General features: G+C 34.7%; 1 protein-coding gene across 1 annotated transcript in view; it reads right to left on the minus strand.

The window, feature by feature from the left end:
* Positions 1–21,468, minus strand: part of Zbtb20 (zinc finger and BTB domain containing 20) — a 780,801-nt gene that overhangs the window by 505,205 nt on the left and 254,128 nt on the right. The window lies entirely within an intron of this gene.

The raw sequence follows: 21,468 nt of genomic DNA on the forward strand, positions 1-21,468 counted from the left end.
AGATACAATAATTGTTACTGCACTACACCCTAATGAATTATTGTGTTCAAGGTTCCTACAAAAAAAAAGTAATATTATACTCGGCTTATGTTTTAATTGATTTATTAATATTTTATCACAGGAATGTAATTTAAGCTCCTCATGATTTAGATCTCATAAACCTTTAGCATTTTGCAAATTCAAATTCCAATTTAAAGCCAGGGCGAGCAATTAACTTTTCTATCATCTTGTCAGGGGAGAAGGTTCGTGTTTAATTTGAGACAAAGTGACAGAAATATATATACACTGTATGTATTACTCCAATTTAATTTATGAGTCAGCACCATCCACCTTCAAAATGTAGATTTAATAGAAGGGGAGGAAGAAAAGGCCGTGCTGTCATGATAGGGCTGTGATAGCTGCCCTGAATTTCTTACATAGAAAAAAAGTCCCTGGTTTGTTGAAATACCAGGCTAGCTTGATTGCAGGCCTATTTTCAGTTCTTTTGTTTTAAAATGCATTTACTAATTCTCTTTTCACATAGCACATGATCTCATAGATATCACAGGGACCTCCTAACCCCACTCCTACCCTGTCCTCCACTGTCAGCTTTATGCACAAATGCCTCCTCAGACTCATCCTAAATCTAGACTAGTGAGATACACTATGGTAAACAATGCTCTGAAGTCACTTGTTATCAGCATTCTCGATTTTCCAGAGCAATCATTTAAGAGCTCTTTACCTAAAAGAAACAAATAAACAACAACAACAAAAACCTCCCCACAATTTGCAGGTTATATACAGCAAATTAAAACAGTGGCACTTTCCAGTAATCCTTCAATAAATATGTAAGGACAGGATAAGAATGAACGAGCTAAAACCGAGAAGGTAGTCAGGTAAACTGTAGGGAAGTACTTCCCCTTGGAGGTTATTAAACACTGGAACAGGGCTGCAGAGAGAGGTTAAGGAATTCTTCCTAGCTCTGTTATCCTATAATTCACCAAAGGCGCACAATGCTCTATGCTGATGAGATGAGTTACATGACATCTCCTCCCTGGTTCAATCAAAGGGAAGCAATTTACATCTCAAACCAGTTCTCTCATCAGTGGGACATAAAAACTGCAGAACAGAGACACAGCAAATGTGCTTATTTATACAGCATCAACTCAGTTGCCACTGTTCTTTATTATTTTCCTTCGCTCCCTCCTCCCCGGTATGGTGGCCATTTTGAATAGAATGCTTTAAATTCTAAAGTGAGAAAAAAGATAGGACTAAGAACAATTCAGGAACAAAATTAAGTAAAGATTCTATGATTCTGACAATCACTGGCCCTTGTGGGGCTAGGCCAATTCCTTTGTTCCATTTAAAAATAAAATCAGATTCCCTTTGCAACACAAGAAAAGAATTAGAATATGGTTAATGGAAAATTCTGGAAGGTAGCCTGACAAATGTTTATTTGCTTCCCAGGCATACAATGCTGTGCTACGTAAGTGAATATAGTGCATTTGTCAAAGGAAGGCTATGTTGAATTAGTGTGAGGTCTTCATTCATAAAACAAGCTTATTTTACTAATAGTCTCTATTAATCTCAGATTAATTATGTCATGCATTTTGTACTTGCACAAGACAGTGAAAATGGCCCAAAATGCATTTACTGCACCTGCTTAAATGCAGTCATATCCCTAAAAACTATTGCAGGGAAAGGGAGCAAGCTCTTACAGACATGGCTTTTAGGCAGAATATGGGATTGTGGCAAAGAGGTTTAAATGCAGGAGGTAAAAATGGTAATCATATTCATCAAGTACACAAAGAAGTAAAAACAAGAAGCTCTAGATAATTCTTTTTAGTGGACTCACTAAAATAACAATAACAGCTTGATGAAGAGAACATGATTGTTGAAAGCTTGTCCATTTTACATTTTCTCTTTATATCATGCAATAAAAAGGGAGCACCTGCAGTTTCTACTTGTGAGTGTGTGTGTGTGTGTGTGTGTGTGAGAGAGAGAGAGAGAGAGAGAGAGAGAGAGAGAGAGAGAGAGAGAGAGAGGGTGGGGGGATGTTAAATGCAATCGTAGGATATCATATTTGCTTTTGGAGCTCCTACTCTAATCTCGAGTACACACTCCCTACCATAAAGCCACGTTTGAGCCCTCCAGGAATACCTGTGCAATGCACAGACACTCTTCAGCTTCCAAAGCACAGTCTTTACTTCACACTCTTTTTCTTCATTCAAACACATAAACACTTTATCATGTTGGACAGTCACGTAAAACAGATTTCTTTATCTTGAGTCTTTTAAGACAAATTACACCAAAATATCTTGTACTTTCCATGACTTGGTGGCAGCTACATTACTGACAGATACGCCCCTCCTCCACATTGCTACAACATCACTTCTGTGGTGTCTTACAACTTATACAAAAAGAAAAAAAAAAGGCACTGCACATTGCAGTTATTTGAAGTGCATAAGGAAACCATAAACTTAATTACATTGGAAGACTGGTGTGATCTCACATGAAATTTAAGCTATCATTATTAAAAATAGAAATTACATTTACTAAATGCTTCTAACAGTAAAGCAGCCAATTTAAAAATTTCAAGGTTGTGTGAGGTAAAGAAAAAATTTTAAAAATGCAGAAAACAGATGCAGAAAAATGCATGAAGAATTTAACAGAAGAATTCCACGTGTCAAAAGAAATAGTCTTCCTCCTTCCCTCCCTATATTCCTTACCTTCTTCCTTCCTTTTTTTCTCCCTTTCTCCCCCTTCTTTCTCTCTTTTTTCTCTTCTATTTCTCTTCTCTTTTACCCTCCCCATCCTTCCTCCCTCCTTCTCTTAAATTTGGAAGGAGGAAGTAATAAAATTTGAGGAAGGAAATATTTTTGTTTCAGAATCCAGATGCTTTTAGTACTCAATCTGCTAAATTAGGCGGAAATTTTGGATGACATTTCATGGCCCTTTTTTTGTTTTGTTTTCTTGTCACGCTATTCCTGGACATTTCTATAATGGCCTCTGATATTCCTTCCATTCTACAGTTTATAACATGCTCTATGGAAAGGTCACCTTATAAATAATTGCAATATTTAGTAAATAACTATTTTTAAGTGATTTTTGCAAAGACACAGGGTAGATGACAGTATACTATTTATATAGGTGGAACAAAGAGACGGACTGTTTTCCAACAATGTCACCAATAGACACAATCTTCCCTGTAATTCTACATATGGATATCCAAATCTGAAGCCTGAAACAATCTTTTACAAATAAAAGAAACCAAAACAAAACAATAAAATGACTATCATATTCCAACAAAAATTATTGTAGAGAAATTAGATTACTACAGGTCTTTTTCACTATGAATTTCTGATTTATAAAATTCCAAAATTACAATAAAGTTAGGATCTGATTATGTGATTTATAAAATCATTTGCAACAGGCCTCCATTGAGGAGACAGCAACTCCACATATGTCAAAAGTTGAGGCTTAATTTTTTTTTATCTTCCTATAACTCTTCAAGAGCAGTTCCCATAAAATAAGAAGTGTCAGTGTATCAGAACAATTAGATAGTTCCATAGGCAGAACAACATTATGAGTTATAATATTACAAGAGATACCTCTCTATATCAATGCATCTGATGGGATCAGTTAAACTGAAGAGTGACAGGGACAAGAGGTGACTGAGAAGTGACCAAGAGTGAGTGCCTTCTAGGCAGAGGAAGCTGACAAGAAGGACCACCCAGGTGCTTCACTTTCCTTTCTTGCCCTTGCAGCTTTACACTGCACTCTCACTAGTATGCTCTATTTGTCTTCTGTCTTAGGACATTCCCACTCGAAAGCATTTCTGCAGAGTAAACTTCAGGTCTTACTAAAAGAGATTGAGTCCTGTGCTACTAGACTGAAGGCATTTATACATTTTATGATTTTACAAAAATCAAAAGGGTCAAGAAAACATCTTAAAATCTTAAACTAGTAATTGCTTTGTAAGAATAATGTCCTCCAGCCCTGCAGGTCCTATGAGGCAAGTGTGTGTACACTGAATGCCCTATCTCCACCAAGTTCTTCAGGGCTTTAAAGGTTTCCAGAACTCATAAAGTATTTCTCTTTCCTGGAACATATCATGCAAAGTCCCACCTCACAACTTTAGGTCTTCTTGTTTCTCACGCCTGGAGTGCTCTTTATCTAGAGTTTAGATGCTTCTTTCTTTACTCAGATCTCTATTTGAATGTCACCTTAGCAGGCACTGCCCTGATCACCATATCTAAAATAGCTTGCCATCTCCACCCTATCATATTCCATTTTGTGCTCTTCATAGTGTTTATTCTTACCTTCAATTATGTACTTATCATTGATTATCTTTCTGTTTAAAATAGAAGCTCTGCAAGCCAAAGACTTTGTCTTATTCCTTATGGTATTGTTACTGTCAAGAACTGTGCCAAATACATGGCTGGTGCTCACTATCTGTTGAGTAAATAAAACTTAGGGTTAATTTACTCTTCCCTAAATTTCACAGATTAAACTCACTTTATTTTCTGCTAAGATGAGAAGGGATTATACACAATGATTCTTCACATTCAGCATGATATATGAAGTCAACATGTTAGGATCATATACTAAGAAGATCCTGCAGACCTGGTTTTAAGTCACAGTTTATCGTTATGCGCCATTTACTATCTGCCATTTTAATTAGACCACTGAATGGATAGGGTTAACCAAGGAGTAAATAAGAAAATTCACACAGACAGACAGACAGACACACACACACACACACACACACAAACACACACACAGAGAAACACACACTCCCAAAATGAACATTTCCTTTAACTTCCTACAATCCTCCTTCATCTTGGATTTGGAGTGCACTGCTGCTTTACTCCAAGCCAATCACAAGCTAACGAAGACAGGCAAAAATCAGAAGAACTTTGGAAACCCTTTCACTGGAGCTGCCACCTGTCACTTATGTAAGAAGATGCAATCATCCATCTGTCCAGACTGGTGAATCATAAGGTCTTAAATGCCATTTACCTTCCCCCAAATAGTGATTATCCAGCAAAATTTATATCACATAATAATGAAATGACATAATCTTTGTTTTTTCTTTAGATAGACATAGAACATTTTCTTCAATGTGCATACAACTTTTAAAATACAAACTCAATTCACTGAGGTCCTTTTTTTTGGTAGAGAAAAAGATGTCTATCATCATCATTTTAGTGGCAATAATAGTTCTGTACACTTCTCTTAGTAATTTCAACCTCCGAATTCTAAGCACTGTGCAAACATTAATTTACAAAGTTCTGCTGTATTGTCTGTGTGAATTAGAATATTACCATATCTTCATTATTTTTAGGTGAGCACACATAGCCATGACTTGGCAAGGCCACATAGCAATCTTTTTAAAAAGAGAAAGATACTTCCTTTTGGAATGTGGGTGCCTAGGAAGGATTATATCTAATATAGCAGCTGTTTTTCTTACCTGGTACTTTCAGCTGAATTTTTTTTTGGGAAGTGAAATAAGCTGATCACTTAGTTCAAAAGCTAAGGGTTCTGAATAAATATCACAAAAAACAATTGGGTTATTCTCTAAAAATATTAGCAATTATTGATTGCAAACGGTGTGTCTTATTCTCCATTGTCTCTATCTCCCATGACTAGAACTGTCCCTGGGCTGTAGTAAGTGCTTAATCAGTATTTGTTGAGGTAAATGTTTGAATGAGAGAGGTACTCATGGTTCCAAATGACTAAACGGCTTAATTTTGAAACACAATCTGTTTGTAACTTGGGGAGATCCTATTACACACTTGCTCTTGGAAGTAGAAGAAAAAGGAAGATTCATGATTTGACCTGGTATATAACTGATTCTAGGATAATAGTGAACCTCTTTAAAACACAGTTCATTATTTAACAAATATTTATTGAACACCTACTATTGCCAAGTATTGTAAGAAATTCTAGAAATAAAGAAAGGGTCCTTGCTGTTTTGAAGCTTAAATTGTTTTTCATGTGTCTGAGAGGAGGGTATCTTTGCAATTGTGAGGCAAGATTTTTTTGTTATTCTGTGATTTGGGTTTGTTTTTACTATTTACCATCCTAATTTAGCAATACCTCAAGGATTCAGTTTGTTTCTGACTACTCATGAGGAAAATATAGCAAAATGTAATCATAGTGATTAATTGAAACATATCAATAGAGCAAAGTGGCTATCTGACAATTATATGGATAATCCCATCAGTTGCTCAGAAATTAATTTCTGTTTCTGGATACATTCTGAAAGTTCTGAGTTATCTTATTTTAGTTATCCATATTGTCAATTATTGGCTTCTTTTATACAGCCATACTCTTGAGCTTCATCTAGGCTCACTCAAACTGGAATCTAGTTATACATCTTGGTAGATAAGTTCAAGAATGATGTCATTTCAGTGCAAAAGACAGGAAGAAGTGTATAAAGTATTTGAATATAACTAAGGCCTTGCAAACTCCCTAACATGGATGGGTTAATTAGAAGAGGCATTGCTGCAAAAGTTTGATGACCTCATCTGTGGTTACTCTCTATGGGACTGTAAGACATGCTTACACATACACTGCACAAATTCTCTCACAGCATAACTCATAAAAGTATGCCTTGTTGGGGAGTATTCATATCCAAATTTATTTTATTCTGATAATACACTTGAGGTACTTACTCAAAAACAAATTCAGTTTTTTTGCCTTTACTTTTAGGACACAAAATACAGCTTTTATAAATATTTCTGCTTGAAAAATTATTCTTCAGACATGCTGTAGTGGTTTCATTTATTAGAAGACAAAAGAGGTTAAGAAGCCCTAAGTTTGATGCCAAACCATTGCTAGCAGTGCAGTTAAGTTTTATTCTTCTTATAAATATGAAGCTGAAATATATATCTTTTAGCTGGGAGTTCAGCAATGTTGAGAAAACATTCTAAACACTTATTGGCTAAGGAACAACATGATACCAATATATTTGATTTCCTAGTATATTTAAATAATGGTACAGTTGACAGATCTACCAACTCTGTAAATTTATACAACTAAAATTTGGCATCTGAAGTCACTAGTACATTCAGAATTACTTTTTAGCATTCCTCTTCTGTTTTTGCATGTTCATGACCATGATCCAACAGTCCTAGACATCCCACTAACAAACTCCATGTATATATCTATTGACACTGTCTCTGTGGAATGCAATCCAATAAGATTAAATGGAGTTAAATAAAAGAGTCTTTTTGAACCTCAGTATTTCTCACTCATCATATTGTGCCTTTTATTATTTCTTATTTATTTAGCCAACGCAAAAATGGTTCCCAGACTCAATTACATTTTCCTTCCCAACATCTTACTTCTAAATACTTTTTTCTTTCAATAATGTTGTTCATGTTGATTGCCAATAAATAAAAATAAAAAAGAAAGTAATTCTTGTGACAACAAATTAAATGGATATAATAATTGCCATCTTATAGAAAAGAGGACATTTCTATCTAATGCTTACCAAAAAATTTTCATCTGACTCTGTTTTTCTATATTATTATCCACAGATCCTTCTTGCTATTAAGAAGATTCCAAATTGCAGGAGGCAGATAGGCTATTCAGGTAATTCAGGGAGGAAGTTGGAATGGACAGTGGAATTCTAGGTATGGAAATCACGAATTTCAAAGGAAACTGAGGTATATACACAAGTGTTAAAATAACATATATACCATTGGCTTATGATTTTTTCCAATACTTTAAGGCAAGAGGGTAGCTACATTTCTCCCCTTCATTACCACAGTTCCTTCAGCCTACGTTTTGAATGTTATGTTTCCTCATCAAGTCTACCCTTAATATTAATTTTAACATTATTATATATGTATAAATTTTTTTGGAGGGAAAACTAATATATAAACTATGATTTTCTCTGGAGATGTCTTTCCATAATCAACAGCCAAATGACAACCAACCTCTCATTAATCTCTGTAAAAAATCTAAGTTTTTTGACTTTCCTACAGAATCATAATTATTATAAATAGCTCTGAAAGACCCCACACACAGCAAACTGAAGCATGTGGCATTTAATCCATCACACAGAAGGATCAAGGATTGAGTCAACACTTCCAGCGCTTCTACACCCCAACTAGGAATTTCCATGGTGCCTATTTCCATGGTGTTTAGACCTTCAAACAAACACATTTGTCTAAAAACAAATACATATGTAGGAAAACAGTTCTCCAGGGCTCTTGCCTTTTCAGCTGCTCTTGGTTGGCAGATGAGAAGTCAGATAAAACATTCTGAAATTCTGATCCTTTTCATTTTACATACTAGAGAGGGTAATATTTGATCCTGGGTAGTGGTTCTTATATTGTTTATATTAAATGGGCGAGAGAGAATTATAAAAAGACTGAATGTTCTTATTCTATAATGGATTCCTCCTTCTCCTCCTTCCATATCTTGTTCATTACTTTTAACTTCATGTTAAAGATATATACAATTATTCTGGACAAAAAACATTGTTTTCATTCTCTCACTTACAGACTATATGACCGCAGGCAAGACTCTTAACCACTATGAGCCTTTCCTTCTTTATGTATTAAAATAATAATTATCCTTCATTGAGTACTAAGCAACAAGGTTTCTGGAGAAATTTGTTGCAAAATAAGACTATCTGTAACAATGAGAATATGTTAATATATTTTCAATAATTCCCTGGAGTTCACAAATTTTGCTTATCTATCCCAGTACCAATCAGTATAATTTGAGGGGAAAATGAAACGTTTCAATTCTGTCTGAAATTCTATCATTTAAAATTCATGGATGAATGCAATATATCCCTAGAAATCATCTGATTCTGCTTTACTCTCAGAAAGGTACTATTTTATTTTTTATTTTAAAGATTAATAAACAAAAGTACAGAGACGTTAAGTAACTTGCTTAAAGCCTTTTGGCAAGTGATAGAGTCAGGACTTTAATCCATGGAGTCTAACACTGGAGGCTTAGCCCTTAAATTATACAGCTTCCCTGTGGAGGTTAATAAAGGGGAATTATTAAATGCATGATTCTGAAGACAACAGCACAAATTCAAATCCCAATTTTACCACTTACTGGTTATGTGACCGTGGAAAAGCTTTTAACCACTATGAACCTTTACTTCCTGAGTATTTAAATCGTGGCTTGACTTCACTGAGTAATAAGCTAGGTTCCAGCCATCAATGATAACCATTTTACATGCATTATTTCATTTAATCCTCACGATAATTTAACATCCAGTTTTCCATAGCCTTAGGTTCTACATCTATGAATTCAACTAATAAATTTAAAAATTGAGAAAAAAATTATCCCACTGAACACATACAGATCTTTTCTCCTTGATATTGTTTCATAAACAATCCTACACAACAACTACTTATATAGTATCTATATTATAGGAGGAAGTATATAAACAATCTATATGCAGGCTACATGCAAATATTACGCCATTTTATTTAAGAAATTTGAGTATCAATGGATTTTGGTACTTGTAGGAATAAAACCAATGCCCCACAGATACTGTATGAAGTATTATTTGAGAAAAATGAGATTAAGTAAATTACCTATTGTTAAACAGTAAGTGGTAAAGAAGGAATTTGAATAAGAGAAATTCCACCTCAGAAAACATACTGTTAATGTTTAAATTGGTGATCATAAACAATAGCATGTACTCTATGGGGTTTTGGGTGTTTTGGTTAAAATTAAGAAATACATGTGTGGTGGTTAATTTTGTGTCAATTTGCCTGGGCTACTGGGTACCGAGACATTTGGTCAAACATTATATGGGGTGTATGAGTGAAGGTGTTTTGGAATGAAGTTAACATTGGCGTCAGTAACTGAATAAATATTGCCCTCCCTAATGCCTCTGGGCCCATCCAATCAATTGAAGCCCTGAGTATAGCAAAAAGGGCCATCTCTTTTGCAAGTGAGAAGGAATTTCTCCTGCTCAGTGGCCTTTGAGCTGAGATAGAACAGTTTTCCTTTCATCTGCCTCAAACCTAAACCTTAGCTGTCCCTGGGTCTTGAGACTGCAGGCCTTCAGACTGGAACAATGCCATCAGATCTCCTGTGTTGCCTCTGGACTAAGACAAGCTCTATACCATTGGCTCTCCTGAGTCTCCAGCTTGCTGACTGCAGATCTAGGGACTTGTCAGACTCCATAATCATGTAAGTCAATACCTTATACAATATCTCTTTCTGTATACATATACATACCATTTTTTCCATTCTCTGAAAAACCCTGACCAACACAGTATGTAAAATGCATTGTGCTTAACAGAAACGGACAATTCATGTTTCTTCAATTGTTTTCCTAAGAAAAGCCAACATAAAAGAAATTACAGGATGACAAAGCCTCCTTCTATAAGAGTAAAGAGAGGCCCAGAGGAGGACAATAATATTCTGAGGGCACTGGATTCTTGAGAGAGGAGGGAGCCAATTTTAAAACATAACCCTCAGTTATGTCAGATGATCATCTTATTTGTGTGAAATAAGAGGTAGAACTATGAAGTTGACCTGGACATCATAAAGAAAAACAACTTCTTCCTCCTTGACCCTTACCCAGAGTGGAATTTTGTTTCTTTCCCATGATGGTGAGCTCACTGAGAATACATGCGACCTTCCATTTTGAGAGGTAAGAGATTAGAGGGGAAATGAAGGAATTACCAGGAAAGGTCAGGCTTGTTTAATGCCTTACTGTGCAGTAACCCAACCAATTCCAACTCCTATATACGTCCTGACTTCCCAGCTATAAATCACTGAAGAATAAACAGATTTCTCTACAGCACAGGCTGGGTCCCCAAAGTTTTCAGCTAAAAAATATCCCAAGGGTAGCAAGTTAAAATTTTCTAATACATATGAGTTTTAGTGATATCCCTGAAATATTGATTCAATTACTCCAGCTTATCACCCATAGACACACTCCCTGCCAAATTGCCTTCTGAATATCTTTGTTTAGTTAGGATTAGGGTCAGTCTCATGACTTCAAGAAGTTCACATAAGAAAAATACTAGTGAGCTTTCCTCTGCATCTCAGTGAACCTGTGTTTCTCTCATCATCTGAGCAAAAATTCAAGGAAGCTGTGACAGCTGGCAAAGGAAGAAGAACAAATTTGATTCTTAAAGAAAATAGAAAATAAAAGCAATTTGTCCAATTCCAATGTGTGGTATCTATGCTGATTTTTCTCAAGGAAAAGTGCTTATCATTGCCAAAATCCCCAAAGTAACCACAGCTGACATACTTCTCAGCATCAGAGCACCAAGCAACTGACAAAAATACCTGCTTCTTACTCAAGCAGATGAAAAGCCAAGCACTCCCCCACAAAAAACCAACGTAGCTTTTCTTGACTCTTAATTTGTCTTCATATCTCCCAAGTACAGATTGTGTTTCCTGCAACTAGAGGTTCAAAGGACAAGACTATTTTACCCAAAACAACAAAGCAAACACAATGAACTTTTATATTTCCTTCTCGCCACATTGACAGAAAAAAATCTACCCTCATTACACACCCAAATGCATGCTAGTGATGTGTACATTATAATTGTACAAAGGTCTAAGGAGTACCACCAATAAACAGAAATGAAAGTCCTATACAGAACATGCCAACATGCTAATAAAAGCAAATATAAGCCCTCTACCATATACAGGAACTTTGTCTACACTATAGTTGCATATAATCAATGGAAGAGGATATTCAAAACACTCTTTAGTAAACAAATTGCTTTATTCCATTATCATGTACCAACAGGATTCTTCAAATTATGTGTAGATTGGTTTGATTATTTTTTTACTCTTATTATGGCAACTCATAATGAAAATATTGTGCAGGTGAAGAAGGAAACAAGAGAAAGAGGCAAAGTTGCAAATCGCCAATTTAATACTTTAACGGTCGCTTTTTATGCAGTCAAAAGTCTGATATACTATGAATGATCTGATTAAGTATCTGTATTATATCATTGTTAGGTGAAACTTCCTTCAGTGTGAAGCTGAACTGCTTCTGAGAAGCTATTGTTACCTGCCTTTTTGGGGGGTTGGGGGGCGCCTAGAGATATCTGTGATCTAAAAAGCTCAAATGATTTCTGCTTAGGAGGTTACTGAAGATATGTCAATGTCAAAAAAAAAAAAAGAAAGATTTATAAATTCCCAATTTCTGCTCATTTTGATGTAACTTAAATACATAACTAAAAGTTAAAAAAAGAAAAAATTCCCCAAAGCTCCTTAGAATGGAGCTCAAAATCTTCCTTTAATTAAGTCTACTGAACTCAAACCAAGTTCTGATGTATATCTCCTCAATATTTGTCATGATTTTTCACTCAGAATACTAAAATAATCCTTTATTCAGCCTTTCATCATAGTTTTCCTTGACTACTAAATCAAATCCAAACTTTTCAGCTTCATTTTCATCACTATCATTTTATCAATTCAACTTCACTTTGGCTGATACTAATCTTCAATAGAATGGCTTATTTTCCTCATACAAAGAATATTAATAACTTATAGATTTCTTGCCATTTTAAATTAGATAATATACATGGAGAGTTTTGCAGAATGATTCTCACACAATGTTATTTATTACAATTTTAAATCCCCTCCCTTTCTTGTATTCATTCATACTTTTGGTTATAGGATCATAGTAGGTGCCTTTCAAATATTCTTAACAGGATGCCTATTAAGATAGAAAACTATTCTCTGTGCTGCACTTTATTGGTAAATGTCTCTCTACCTCAGAATATAAGATAAAGTTCTAGAAAGTGAAAATCTGATTTGAATTATATCCAAAGAGTGTGAATATCAGAAAGTGTTATGTAATGGCTTGAGTAAACACCTAAGACATGGGTAAGACCAGTGACAGTTTCTCTACAGTTTTAGAGATATCAGACTATCTTGTCCTATATTTAGGGTAAGATGAAGAAAATTAAACCACTCCCCATTAAAAATTCCAAATAAAAAACCCCAATAAAACCACCTAACAACAACAAAACATCCACAACTATGCTACTCTAAATCTATATAATTTGTTGCTTCTGTGTTTTTACATTATGGAAGAGTTTGCAGCATGATACAATCTGCTATTAGGAGATACTTTATTGATTTAAAATATGTGTTTGCCACACAAGGTTAATCCAGTAATACTAGACTAACTACTGCTAAGAAGCATAGGAAAATGTTCCTCTAACTTAAGTATTTACTCTAAAGGGGAAGCAGAAAGTCAAATTTCAAAGGCTACCATTTTAATATTAAATGTCATTTATATTCCCATTAAAAAGCCAGCCTATTTTCTTATCTAAGTTCTTTACAAGTCTTTTTGCTTTTCTCACAATAAACTATATGTGTGAAATTCCATCAGTGTTATTACCAATATTTATTCCTGATGGCCACAGCTTTTCTAATCTTTGTGTAGCCATATGCTTAATATTGCATTACCCACTCATAGCTCCTTTTTAAAAACAATAACATGAATGTAATTTTATGAAGTATGCATTTCTTTTTTTAATGCCAACATTTAAATAAAAGAAAGTTTTTAAATGGACATTCAATGATATATAAAATCTGTTTCATAAAAAGTGTATAATTAATGTCAGAAAATCTTCTAGCACTGGGTTGGCACCAAGTTCCTAGACATACCAAATGAAGCATATCTACATATTGATAGTAGTTGATTAGTCTTACAGAGAATAATTTCATGATCCAAGAGCTATCCTTGCTGAACGTTAATTACTGAATAACAATTTTGGCTCATAGTGTTTTAATGGGTAATGTTTTAGTTGCTAACATTTCTTATAGGAATCTTGACTCATTGGACATCTAATATTCTCTGAAGATTATTCTAGAACATGTCATTGCCTGAAAAATAGAAGTATTTTTTTTCTAACCTCAGCACAAATTTGTCATGGTTAACATGAAATTCTCATTTGGCCTCTAACAAGTAAAAAATATCATATAAGTTAAGATTAGCATATAAATGAAAAGCACCAGAAATTAGGGCCATCTTGAAAGGACTGTCAAGTAATATGGTGATCCTCCATATTTTTGTGGGCTTAAACTTAACATCAGGAAAGGCTGATAAATGGAACATAAATCACAGAAATCTATCAACTACTTATGAAGCTTTGAAGATTAAGGAGCTTCACTTCTTCACTGCATTGTGTTGGTGATGGTGGTTGAAGTGTTAGAATGGAGTTTTGACCCACAGCATCCTTAGATCCAAAGAAATAGTCAAGCAGAAACATATTCTAAAAAGCAATTCCAATTTTCACTTAATTACCCAAGAAGACATCAAAAGGAGTGAGAAAAATGGTTCTCTTTTTTTCAGTCTTGGCCACTTTAAACTCTTTCCACATGGATAGTCACTATGCTGCAAAAATCTCCATTTTTACTTTTCCCTCTAAAATATCTCTCTATCCCATCTATCTTTCACAGGCATTATTCTCCACCATCTGCCTATTTTTCCTTATATTTCCATCTTTTTTTCACTCTCATTCAAGTAAAATTTGGACACTCTATGATAAACCTTCTCCCTAAGGTCATTTTTCTGATTCTACTTCCTATTCCATTGATTTTGTATACAAAGTCATTACAGCCAGTTTTCCTGAACAGAATTCAGAAGACATGGATGAAAACAGCACTGAAAAGAAGAATCATCTCCTATAATTTAAAACAAGAGTAAATCTATGAAAATTCACATGAGATAACTTTTATCCCAATCATATACGAGTAGATTTCAAAGTTTCTCAAACCACTGGCCACTGCCCTTTTACTATCTTCCCAGCTCCACATATCTTCTCATTTCATTTTTCTTAGGTATCATCGGGACTTAAATTTCAACACAAATTTTTGAATCATGGTATTTCATGGCCTCTTTTTTTTTTCTTCAGGTCCTTATGTATATATACCCAAATGCAAATCAATCTCGCAGTATCCTTGGCACCTTAGATAGTTTGAGCCATAATCTTACTTTTTACTTGTAGAGATCCTCTTCACTTTCTTCTGGTCAGAAAGATATAGTTTTATTCATCTTTCTTTCCATTCTTCCAAATACCCTACTAGTATAAAATTTATCTTTCTCTTAAAAGACAAGTCATCCTCAACTTTTGGGACCAAAAGCATCAAAAAGTGTCCTCTTTAATTATATTCAGTAAAAGTAACTTCATATAAATTTAACTGAGAGATAGTAAGGGATATTAGAGACTTTGTCATTTAGGAAGATGAATTGTCTATGGTCACAAAAGAAGTATGAAGTAAGACCTGGGATCCATATCCACATGTTCTTTCTGACATGATACCTCATTGTTTTTAATTCTGTATTCATTGGTGGCTCAGTCTTACCATTTCTTTCTTCACACAGGGTAGTTTCCATATTCTCAATACAATGCTCTTTTTTTTTAACCACAAATACATATTTATTACAGAAAGCTAGGATTATTCACACAAGTTTCTAAACAGCTCATAGGTCCTTCAAAATATGCTTCCAACCTACCCTCTAATCTTTCTTCTGTTACTTGATCCCTAAGCCTTCCAGCTACCATCAACTTTTTGTATCCATGAGTCCTTTTGGTTTTCTTCATCCATAATTAATTTTTTCTTTTTTTTTGTCCACCAGGAAAAAATACTCTTTTTAAAAGGCCAAACTCAAACATTATTGCTACAAGAAGATTTCCATTACCTGTTCTGTGATACTTTCCCAATATCTCCATTTCCACAACACTTTAATCATTAATAGATTGTAAATCTTGTTGCCTTGAAATTCTTCTTCCTACTAAGACTATGAGATTCTTATTGGTAGAGTCTATGCTAGATACTGGAAACAAAAGGATTTAAAGATACCATTCTCAGAGTCAAGAAGTTTCCAGTGTATTTAGGAATAAAAAACATAAATTAATGTAGTACAGTTCTGATGAAGACAACATTTTTTGTTTAATTGACTTGAATTATACTTGAATACTTTTTTGTTATTTTATAATCAATCTTATTTATCATGACTACAATTAATCAAAAATTAACTCAAAATACGTAGGGCAGAAGTCAAAGTACGTAAGAAGAATAAGAAGAAATAAAACTGTGACAATGTACTGGGAGAGAAAATACTGAATTAACTGAAGTACAGGCTGAATGAAGGAAAAAGCAATCTGAGAAAATGAAGCTGAATTTATTCAGGACATTTCTCCTACCAGGATCAGGTACCTACAATTGCCAGAAATAAAACAGAACTGAGTATAGAGCAAAGTATGGGTTCTAGTGTGTACCACTGGATGTTGAGCTCAGTGATTTATATGGTTTATTTCAAGTAAAACTCATAGCCACCATTTGAGGTAGATATTACGAGGAAACAGAGTATCAAATAAGTTATGACTTGCTCAGCTAGTGACTGAAAGAGCCAGTGTTCGAACCAAAGGATATTCCAAAGTTCACCCTTTCTACATTAAAACAGGCCTAAATCCAAGGAGAAAATGATTAGCCCCCAAATCACTTATTTCTGAAAAAGATCAAAGTCTAAAAGAACTTTGTATAATTCTAAGGCTTTTCAAATATTAACAAAGATAAATTCATTTTATGGTCAAATCAGCTAATAGACTTTAGCACAGTGTTTATGAGATGAAGACACCTTGGAAAGTTTCTATTTCAGCTTTTTATTTCTTTAAATAATTCAATACACTGAAGCCCAGAATTGAATCATGTAGAGTCAACCACATGAAGATAAATTCTAAGGACAAGTAAAATAGAAGATTTTGTTCCTACAGTTGAAGATCATGAGAATAATACAGTGTCATCCTGTGTGGGTGAGCTCCATGATGTCAAGTAAGTACCTTCTGTCATTTTGGGCTAACTGTATCTCCAGTACTGAAGAGAGTCCAAGGTACTGTTACTAAGACATAGTACACATTTTAGAAAATCAGGTGCTTAGGGCTGGGGTTTGTGGCTCAGTGGTAGAGTGCTCGCCTAGCATGTGTGAGGCACTGGGTTTGATCCTCAGCACCATATATAAATAAATAAAATAAAGGCATTGTGTCCATCTACAGCTAAAAAAAAAATTGTTTAAAAAGAAAATCAAGTTCTTCAATAACATTGGTTTAATGAAAGAAGTAATGTATTTGTGTCCAAGAGAGTCAATTGTGTGGGTGTAGATGTGTAATTAATCAAGAAACTGGCTATGTTAGTTAGTTGTTGCTAAATTAATTTTCACTTGCATTTTAGATTGCATGATTTTCTTCCTGAAACTTTCCAGTAACATTATAAAAGCTTTATGTAGTAAGGTCTTTGGCTTCAAATGACTATTAGGAATCCAGAATTTAGTATTCCCTCTCTGATATGTGGATACTCACTCACAATTGGTGGGTGGCAGGGGGTAGGGAGTGGAGTTTCACTGGTTGGATAGAGAGGAGTGAGGGAAAGGGAGGGAGGATGAGAATGGGAAAGACAGTAGAATGAGTCAGACATAACTTTCCTATGTTCATACATGAATACACAACCAATATAACTCCACATCATGTACAACCACAAAAATGGGAAGTTATACTCCACGTACATATGGTATGTCAAAATATATTTTGCTGTCATGTATAACTAAAAAGAACAAAAAAAATTTAAAAGAAAGAATTTAGTATCCCATCAATGAGTGGAAGTTACAAAGTGCTCTTTTGGTAGAATCACGAAGAAAGCTTGTTTTTCTTTTTGTTGTTGTGTTGTTTTGTTTTTAGGTAGTGTCTGTGGATATCCATGATGGTGAGATTCACTGTGGTATATTCATACATGTACGTAGAAAAGTTGGTCAGATTCATTCTGCTGTACTCCCCTTATCCAGTCCCTTCTCCCTCCCACTCAGTCATCTTCATTTAGTCCACTAGTCTTTTATTTTGATAAAACCCCCTTCTCTTTTTTTTCTCTCTCTCCTTTTCTGTCTCCCCTCCCCCTTATAAAATATTTTTATAAAGTGTTAATATGAACATTTCAACTTTATCTTAGGTTTTGGGGGGTGGGGAACACTGAAGCAATGTTTCATTTCTAAAACCATGCTTTCATGAAGCTGAGCAGAAGGAACTGCTTATAACAGAATTTTCCAGCCAAATTCCCAAAGGGCCCCCAACAGGCTTTCTCAATTTGTGGGCGCTATCCTCTAACAATCTATTTCTTTCCAGACTTTCCTTGGAAACCAAAGATTTATGTCATTCTCTTCATATTTTAAATGAAATTGGTCCTGGCTTTAAGGAAAAAAAGAAAGAAAACTGAAAGCCTATCTTTATCCAAGCACCAATGGTAGCTGGACAGATAACTTGCATGCCCTATTTTGGAGACACCACCAATGACTCTGCCTTTGAAGTACTCTTATCATTACTTGAACATTTCCAGAAATCAAGTTCACTTAAGGCATTTTTGAAGATGATTTGTACTTAGAAATAGGATTTAAAAAGGAAAGAAAGGTGGTTAAACACGCTGTCATATTAGAAAGGGGGAGACTGACCCTCTTTTTATAAATGATATAAATCTCCTGCTCAAATTCCATAGTAAAGGAAAAATTACATAGACTGAAATCATGTCTTTAAAAAATGAATATTCATTTAGTATCCCAAAATGTTTTCTGTTCTTTGAATACATTCAAACAAGTAGGTACTGCAGTATTCCATTGATAGCTTATCAAACCACAGACAAGAACAGGAGGACTGAATAAAAAAGGATTTCCTAGGGGAGATCCATGGTCATTGTTCTATAAAAACATATGAACATATTGCTATAAACTCATCTTCACAGGAAGTCACCCAGCTTAATAAGCACAGACCTGCAAGTTAATATTAAAATTCACTTTGATTTCAGCAGCAACAAAGCTGATCCAACTAGGAGCTATTACATAAAACCCTTATTGTCATATTCGTCATCACCAGTCTCAGTAGAGATCACTGCCAGCACCAAGAAGCCAGCCCTCAGTTCACTTCAGGAAATATGCTACACAGACGGCCATCCCAATAACAATGCAGTAGTGAGATGGCCCTGTTTATTTTATCAGAATGGCACTCCTTTAATTTTTCAATTCTCTTTTATTGATGTCCTCTTTCATGTATAGGTCTATTAGATTCTACTTCCTCTACTGTCCTCTCAGGAATTGGTGCTTGCCAACTACAATAAGTTGTTTTGACAACTTGTCTAGCTATACAATACTCTGTTTCTTTCCCTCTGCAGTCTTTTTGGCTTCAAATGAGTGCCTTCAAAATATAGCAGAGACTATCCAACCAAACTCTGCAACAGGGGAAAAAGCTTTCTATGCATAAGTGTTGTCCTGCCAAAACCATAATCTTTCGTGAGGTCATAGTTCTCTTTCTTTTCCTCTTTATTTTTATGATAAATCCCCCTTGCTATCTTGTCTACTTGTATCTTAATAAGGAATGACTGCCGTGACTACCCCCATCTAGCTACGCCATTCACTGCCAGCACCTCTGCTCTCCTCGTGTGCTTCAAGAAGAACTGATTAGCACTTTGCATAATTAACCTGATTAGCACTGTGCATAATCAAACTGATTAGCACTTTGCATAATTAAAAAGAAATAATAATAATAATAACAATAATAAGCACTAAGTAATATCAAAAGCTGTTAGTCCCACAGCCCTTTGGTTACATCCAAGATTAGTTCAGTGCAGTGTATTTTGCACCTTCACATTGAAACCTTTAACTTAAAAGTCAAGAAAATATATTAAAAATTCTTTCAATCCTTAGACCCATATGGTTTTTTATATCCATCCTCAGCTACCAAAATAATCTGGTTTTGGTCTATACATGTATCCCCAAGTTTTGGTCTTAGACATCTTATCCAAGCAAAATGGAATAAAAGGAGAATCTAACACCAAATCAATAGAAAATTCTAGTAAGAAAATTACAACCCAAGACATGTGCTGCTTCTGTAATTATATAACTATTCCACATGTTGCTTCAGGGTGACAATGAGGTAAATGGAAAGAAATGGACAACTTATCAGAAAAACCTGCCTTGGAAAATTATTTTGTGACCCTGGCTAAGTGATTCAACTTCTCAGAACCTCAGTTTCCTCATCTGTAAAAGGAAAATAAGAATGCCAGTTATGTTACATCAAGAACTATTATTAAAATAACATAAAACAAAAGAATAACTTAGGAGGGTGCTCTGTAAAATGTAAGATACCACATGCACACACGAGGTATTCCATTCTAGGTTCTTAAGCTTCTTATCCCCCCCCATTTTTATTTCACACCATGGACAACTTTACAAATTATGAATAATAATAAAGTTTTGTATTTACAATGCCTTCAAATTAAAAACTTATAAAGCCCTTTGCATACTTTGCCTTATTTCTTATTCAATGGATGAATATGATTAAAAATTTCATTTGGAGTTATAATTTTACTTTAGTAATTATTGTATCCATCACAGCCCTCATTTGTGTTTCCAGAGAGGTTAAAATCAAGCTGTTGCTGGAAAGTCACAAGAGAATAAAAGAAAATCTAGCACATTATTATTAATTTGGGCCTGCAACATAAAGAATTATGCAACTCTGCTTTCCTCTACCTTACCATAGCCAAATATCCATTCCTTACTACCTCTTAGTTCAACTATATTTTCCTCTAAGAAAACATCTCTGATACCCTACAGTCAGAATTCCTTTCTCTCTTATGCTCCCATGATACTGTATCTGTAGCCCTATTTTTTTTTTATAGTTTGCCATTTATTAGGTATCTGGATATCTGTTTCCCTTAGTAGACTAGTAACTCCATGAGACAGATTACTGTGCCTAGTCTTCTTTTCCCTGAACATAGCTGCCAAGGGAGTGATGCACATGATGAGTGCACAACACTTGTTACAGTTGACTTCAGGAAATTGGACAGCAAAATTTTTATTTTCATTATTCATTTGCCATATGAGTGCTACATGCAAGCCTGAGGAATTTCTTCACTAACTATATGCAGGAGAGCACAAAGGCGTTTGAGATACCCATAACCACTTTTCCTGACCATTAAAATAAATTATTCACCTAATGGTTTATAAAAACAAGTCTAGTAAATGCTAAATATTGTGCTATACATTGAATACAGCACTGATCAAGTTCAAAAGGAACTGCTGATTCTTCTTAAGGAACTTACAAACTAGTATCTTTTAAGGAACTTAATTAGCCTATAACAGGCTGGGGTAGAGTAATATGGAAAGGGAACTTTAAAGTAACTAAGGTGACCACTTGCAAGACACCTACCATGGAACCACTAGGTCTTAATCAACCAGAGGAAAGGAACTCAAATAAGCAGGCAGTGTTCCTGGGGCAAACATCCATTTTACAATTCATTTAATTCAAGAAAGAAAATGCTGCTGTGGAGATTATTCAAGTCCAAATGTTCCTGGTGAAGGTGCTTCCAGTAATTCTGGGAAAGAAGCCAATCCCCTAGTTTTATATGTAAATATTTTAAAACACACACATATATATAAGCACAAAGGAAAGGTCAGGGAGACGTAAGTCTTTTAAAAATCTA

This window comes from Urocitellus parryii, chromosome 2, assembly GCF_045843805.1.
Source record: "Urocitellus parryii isolate mUroPar1 chromosome 2, mUroPar1.hap1, whole genome shotgun sequence".
NCBI classification, from domain to species: domain Eukaryota; kingdom Metazoa; phylum Chordata; class Mammalia; order Rodentia; family Sciuridae; genus Urocitellus; species Urocitellus parryii.